Source organism: Callospermophilus lateralis, chromosome 6, assembly GCF_048772815.1.
Source record: "Callospermophilus lateralis isolate mCalLat2 chromosome 6, mCalLat2.hap1, whole genome shotgun sequence".
Taxonomy (NCBI): Eukaryota; Metazoa; Chordata; class Mammalia; order Rodentia; family Sciuridae; genus Callospermophilus; species Callospermophilus lateralis.
Genome location: NC_135310.1, coordinates 125521845 through 125529331, shown reverse-complemented (window position 1 = coordinate 125529331; position 7487 = coordinate 125521845). Strand labels below are relative to the sequence as shown.

General features: G+C 34.0%; 1 pseudogene; it reads left to right on the top strand.

Moving 5' to 3' along the window:
- Nucleotides 1–1359: 1359 nt before the first annotated feature.
- On the top strand, nt 1360–3967 carry LOC143402034 (tRNA-splicing endonuclease subunit Sen15 pseudogene; annotated as a pseudogene).
- Nucleotides 3968–7487: the final 3520 nt, after the last annotated feature.

Genomic DNA, 7487 nt, shown 5'->3' with positions numbered 1-7487 from the left:
TATGGTCATACAAGGAGATACAACATAGTATAGTTTGGTTAATTTTATTTCCCAGTACCTTATCCTTTGCCCCTCCTCCCTCCTTCTCAATTCCCTTCCTCTACCCTATTGGTCTCCCTTCTATTTCAGTGAGGTCTCTTTTTCATTCTAATCTCTCTCATGCACATAGGCACACATAGGAGATAAAACATTTGTCCCATCACTCTCACTTAGCATTACATTCTCCTGTTCTACCCATTTAAGATCAAATAACATTATTTTTTTCTTCTTTATAATTGATTGAAACTCCTTTGTGTTTATATGCTACATTTTCTTTATTCATTCTTCTGTGGATACATGGATAGGTTGGCTAGTTCCACAACTTGGCTGCTCTAAATATTGGTATCTATGTATCAATACAGCATGCTAATTTTAGCTGTTTTGGACAAACACCAAGGAGTGGAATAGCTGGGATATATGGTGGTTCCATTCCACACTTTTGAAGAATCTCCATACTGATTTTCAAAGTGGTTATATTAATTTTTAGTCTGACCAACAATGTATCAGTGTACCTTGGCCCCCACATCCTTGAGAGCACTTACTGTTATTTATTCCTGATGATTGTCATTCTAAGTGGAGTGAGATAAAATCTTAGTGTAGATTTGATTTGCTTTTTCCTAATTGCTATGGTTGTTGATAATGTTTTCTAATCTCCCCAAACATAAAATACCTAAGAATAAATGTAACCAATAAATTGAAAAATCTCTACAATTAAAACTATAGAACAGTCAACAAAGAAAATAGACTTTACAAAGGTGGAAGGCCCCACATGTTCTTGAGTAGGCAGAATTAATATTGTTAAAATGGCTAATATTTCCAAAAACAATCAATATATTCAATGTGATCCCCACCAACATGCAAATGACATTCTCACAGAACTAGAAAAAAAACAGTCCTAAAATTCTTATGGAACAATAAAAACCCCATAATAACCAAAGAAATTCTGAGCAATACAAGTAATGCTGGAGGCATCACAATATCTTATCTCAAATTATACTACAGAACTATAGTAGGATGATTAGACATGAAGACCAATGAAATAGAATTGAAGATGCAGACAGAGACAAACCCACATAGATGATCCTTGAAAAGCTGACAAAGACATATGTTGAAGAAAAGACAGCCTTTCTAACAATGGAACTGGGAAAACTGGAGATCCATATGTAGAAGAATGAAACTAGATTCCTATCTCTCATCTTGCACAAAAATCAGCTCAAAATAGGTCAAAGACAGAGGACTTAGATGAGAAACTATGTAACTACTAGAAGAAAACACAGGGTCAACAATCCAACTTATTGGTGCAGGCATCAACTTGGCGATATGACTCCTAAAGCTCAAGAAATAAAACGAAAAATCAGTAAGTGTGTTAACATCAAATTAAAAAGCTTCTACACAGCAAAGGAAATAATTAAGAGCATGAAGAATGAACCTCAAAAATGGGAGAAACATCTTTGCCAAATGTTCTTGCAACAGGGGATTATTATTCAGAATATAAAAGAAACTAAAAAAAATAGCACCAAAATTACAATCTAAGCAATAAATGAACAAATAAACTAAACATACATTTCTCAAAAGAAGAAATACAAATGTCCAACAAATATATGGAAGAATACCTTTGAGAGACCTTCTTTTATTTTTAAAGAGAGAGAGAGAGAGAGAGAGAGAGAGAGAGAGAGAGAGAGAGAGAGTTTTTAATATTTATTTTTTAGTTTTCGGTGGACACAACATCTTTATTTGTTTGTAGTGCTGAGGATTGAACCCAGTGCCGCAAGTATGCCAGGCGAGCGCGCTACTGCTTGAGCCACACCCCCAGCACCAAGATAGACCTTCTTTGAAGCCAAAGAAATTAAAGAAAAAGGCTACATATTATATGATTTCACCTAAATACGCTTTCTAGAAAAGGAAAACTGAAGGGAAAAAAATGATCCATTGTCACTAGAAGCTCGGCAGAAGGAGGGTTTCATTAGAAAGAAGCATGGGAGAACTTTGAAGGCAATGTAATCATTCTGTACCTTGGCAATGGCTATGGTTATGTGACTATGTTTGACAAAAAATCCACATAATTATATATCAAAAGATAGAATGCTACATTAAGAAATAAATTGGAAAGAAGAGACATAGTGGGAGAATTTGAAACAGAGAATTATATAAGTGCACTCCAAGATCAAACATCTGTGAAGTGGGATAGATTCTCATAGTAGAAGTATAGGTGACATTCATGCTGTGAACAAAATCTCTACTGTTTTTGGAAGTCTTTTTCAGATCAATAGTTGTACTTACTACATTCTGTGTTAATTGTCTCCTACTTGCTTGTTTCTCTCCTTGTATGATAAATTATTTGAAGGTGGAAGAATGAGACTTGACCTTACACACATTTGTATTTTCTGAGTTCCAGATAACACCAAAATGACTCATAATAGGTTGGTGATCAACAGTAATTTAAGGACAATAATGAATGAATAAAATCATGGAGGTCTAAGGCCAATGTGGCAGAGGAGTTATCCACTTGGTATTGATTGTGCCAATATGAAAACCAGTATAAAAACTGGGTCATCTGAACATAGATCCCTGATGACAACCAAATTTGGTGCTGGGAAGAAAACACAGATGTAGCTGTCCAATAGTTAAGAACTTGCCTGGAAAACAAATAGAGGAGAAAAACAATATGTAGATAATTTTTCAGTACAGGAGATTTAGACAACAAAGGGCAAATTAATTTTTCTTTAATAGGGAAGAAATAAAAGTTCAGAAGAAAAATAAGGAACTTAGAATACAGACATTGTCCCTCACCTGCCACTCAAAACTGGGAAAGAAGGAGCAGCTTTGAAGTGAAGAATGATAAGATAAAGTGTTGGGAGAAAACCTTGACACAGAGTGTTCTGTGTCAATCAATGCAGTGGATCAAGGCATGTAGTGGTATAAGAGAACTTTTCAAAAATATTTCAGAGGTGCTAAGGAATTTTATTAGTGAGGAGATGATTCAAAGAGAAGCATTCCCCCACGATAGAATTAGAATGACAGCGTGTCATAGAAGAAGTAACCTATCCTAAGATGAAGAGGAAAAAAACTACACTGTTTCCCAATATGATTTGTCTACTTTTTGCTTACCTTTAAATATGTACATATTGGTCCTAGAGAAGAAGGAAAGTCTTTTTTAAGATTAACTAACATTTTAGGTTGAGTTTTATGCAAACTAGTACTATTTACTCATGAAGGGGAGAACCTGGCAAGATCCAAAAAATAAAAAAAGCCATTTTTAAATTAAGAATGTAAAATTTCACCTTGTTTTATTTTGCAAAATAGTCTTGGAAAGTGGTTTTTGAATTATTTAAAAACCAAATTATGGTCACCATGCGCTACTATAACATTATATATTAAAAGCAATTCTTGATGCACCAAGGGAGGCCGCGTGGGCGGGCTGGGAGGAGAGTGGTGATTCTGAGCTGACCCCAGGCTGAAGTGGGGTCTGGACTTGGGTGGCATTCACCATGGCGGCTGCACTCACAAGTGGACTCTGGCAGAAGCCTGGATGAGCACCCACCCTACGTATTTAGAAATGATGAAATTTAATATTGGAGATGCCACTCAAATTTATATAGCATTCTTGGTTTACCTGGACCTCATGGAGAGTAAAAGTTGGTATGATGTAATTTGTGTGGGATTACCTGAACTTCAGTTCATCTACCTGATTGATACTGGGATAGAAGGGGAAGGGTTACAGATTGTGTTGCCTACACCCATCTCTGCTTCCCTCAGCTATCAAAGGAGAAGGGACATCTTGAAGGCATCTCAAAAACTACAAGGGAATCCAGATATACCGATGTCTTTCACTCTGGCCATCCTGGAGTCCGATTCTACAATAGTCTATTATAAACTCACTGAAGGGTTTATGCTGCCAGACCCTCAGAATATTACCCTTAGAAGATGACATCTGTACTTCTCAACACTTTAATTATAATAGATTGATTTTGAGACCCATTTAACTGCTTTATCTTTTATCTCAGAGATAGTCAGAGTCAATTTAGCTTTTCTCATTCCATAAGTTTTCTTTCTGAAGAATAAAACTTTTTCAGATAAAAGAATTTGTATTACTTAAAACCATAGAGTTATTGCTCTAGAACTCTTATTAGTGACAGTTTAGAGACAGTTTTACTAACTTTTATGTTGAGGATGTGTTCAGAGGGGTGGAAGCGCTGTACTTCTTCATCACCCACACTCACCTGGCTACTGCTGACTCCTTGTTGAATCCACCACCTCTTCCCTTGTTCTGCTCTTCCAGGGCCTTCTGGCCTCTGTAGCTAGCTTGAGCTGGTACTTCATGTACATTGTGAAATGTGGAGAGTTTATTTCTGCCTGCTTTTACATCTTTTGTATATAGTAAAAGAGTTATTTGAGTGGGTTTGTTTTTCTGTTGCACTTACTGTTATTTTCCTTTTGGGTTGACTTTAAATCAGAATTGAAAATATGCTTGTCATGAGTGTAAATTCATATGTCGGCATTAATAGGGGCCAGAGAAGTGCTTAAGAGGAGAGTGTTGGACCTTCCTTTCCATCCTGTCACCACCATCCTTATTATATCATAGCTTGAATATTATAAGAGAGTGAGGGACAGTTTCAGCATTAAAAATATCTTTGTTAATTAGACCTAGTTATTCCTCTTTTGTTAATATCCTCCTATTGACTTGTCCAAATATGAAAATAATATGCACAAAGACTTTCCAAACAATATTGTTTTGTAACTTAAATTATGAATCACTTGAAGTTTAGAGCAGGAGTCAAATGTGGGGCTGTACTTTGTCATCCCCTGGTCAAGGTAAATAGTCAATAAACAGATCTATGAAGGGTATATTATGTAATCATTAAAATTATGTGATCCTGACTGCAAGTAACATACCAAGTACATGTTAGAATGTGACAAAGTGGATGAAATTACTAACTGGTTATAGTAGGATGGCAGAGCAATGAATGGAAAACTTTCTTTCCTCAATATTTTAGCTTTTACTTATGTTATTTTTATAATAAAATATTTTAAAATAAAAACACCTCAAAATCTGTAAAAAATAAAATAAAAGCAACTCTTTTGTCATAAATTATTTTGTAAAGTGGATAAAGGAAATATGTTTGTATTGACTGTTTTCCTTGAATAAAAATAAAATAATTTTACCCCTCAGATATTTGATATAATTGTGAGACTAATTGTCACATGAAAAATACTATGATTACAAAGAATACAAAAATAACAGGATCAAATCAAACACAGGTCACTAGGATGTGTGTTTCCAGGTTAATATACTTATTCTAAATGTGAGTTTATCTGATTTTTCTGGAGAAGGTTATCTTTAAACATGACTAAACAGAAATATTAGGGATATATAACCTGATATTTTGACAGTCTTCTCTTGAATTTAATTTGATCACATTTTCTTTGACAGTTTTATTGAAGTACAATTAAAAAATAAAGAAACACACATATTTCATGTGCACAATTTGATGCAACTGCACATATATAAATACCTATGGTATCATCACCATAACTAAGTTAATAGATGTATCCATTACTTTCAGAAGTTTCCTATGTTCCTCTAGGTTTGTGTTTGCTTGTTTTTTTTTTTTTTTTTTTTGGTGTGTGTGTGTATGTGTGAGTACTTAACGTGAGATTGAACCTCTTAGTTTTTTTTTTTTTTTAGTATTTGTATTAGTGCACATTAATAACACAGAATAATGAGTTCCTTGCAGCATATTTGTACATGCATATAACATATTTTGGTCATTTACTTCCCTCCATCCACTTTCAGATCATCTTTTTCTTCCCTATATGAGAGAGAACATGAAATACCTGTCTTTTGTAGTCTGGTTTATTTCATTTAACATAATGCTAGCCAGTTCCATCCATTTTCCTGCAGATGTTTTAATTTCATTCTTCTTTATGGCTGAATAAGACTCCATACATATAATATTATGTTCATACATATAATATTTTCTTTATCCATTCATTTGTTAACAGATACCTAGGCTAGTTCTATTTTGAATTGTGCTGTTATAAGTATGGATTTATATATAATACTAAAGTATGCTGACTTTTATTTTTATGGATAAATACCAAGTAGTGGTATAGCTAGATCATATTGTAGTTCTGTAGTTGTTTCGTTAGCTTTTTGAGGAAAGTCCATACTGATTTCCATAGTGTTTGTACTACTTCATGTTACCATCAACAGTGTATAATAGCTCCTTTTTCTCTGCATTCTCACCAGCATTTAATTTTATTCACATTCTTGATGATTGTCATTGATTGGGGTGAGATGGAATCTCAATGCTGTTTTGATTTGCATATCCCTGATTGCTAAAATTATTGAATAGTTTTTACGTAATTTTTAGCCATTTATATTTCTTTTGAGAAGTGACTATTTGATTCATTTGCCCATTTACCGACTGTGTTATTTGGGGTTTGGAGGTTTTTTTAAAGTTCTTTCTATATTCTGGATATCAATTCTGGTTCAGAAGAGTAAGTGGTAAAGATTTTTCCCCCATTCTGTAGGCTCCATCTTCAATCTGTTAATTGTTTCTTCTGCTTTGTAGAAGTTTTTAATTTTATGCAATATATTTTTTTTAGTCTTCCTATTATTTCCTGGACTATCTGGGTCCTATTCAGAAAATCTTTGCGTATGCCTATATCTTAAACTGTTCCCCCCATGCTATCCTCTAGGAGTTTCAAATTGATGGATCTTATATCTTTGATCTATTTTGAGTTGTATTTTGAGTTATAGGGATAGTTTTAGGTTTCTACAAACAGGTATCCAGTTTTCCCAGTACTATTTGTTTAAGAGGCTATCTTTTCTCCAATGTATGCATTTAATATCTTCATTCAGAGTCAGATGACTCTCGTTGTGTGGGTTCATTTCTGTGTTCTCTATTCTATTCCACTGGTCTACTTGTCTCCTATTATGCCAGCACCATGCGGTTTTTGCTATTATGACTCTGTGTTATATTTTGAAATTGGCTACTGTGAAATCTCTAGATTTATTCTTTTATTTCTCAGGATTTCTTTGGTTATTCTGGTTCTTTGGTATTTCTTGTGTATTTAGGATTGTTTTTTACTATCTGTAAAGAATGTCATTGGTAATTTGTTGAGGATTGCATTGAATCTGTATATCACTTTTTATTAACTCATTTTACTTATACATAACATTAGGATTCATTTTGGCATAATTATAGAAGAATATAATATAATTTGCTCTAATTCAGTTCTCAGTACTACCCTTTACCCTCTTCTGTTCCCTTCCCTCTATTGATCTATCTACTATTTACTTATAGTTTACTTATAGTTTTTTGAAATATCTAAATATGTACATAGAAAAGATAGGTTCATTCATTCCACTCCTCTTTCTTCCCTTATTCTGTCCCCCTCCAACCTCCCCTTCAATCTCTTTCCTCTACTCCACTGATCTCTCT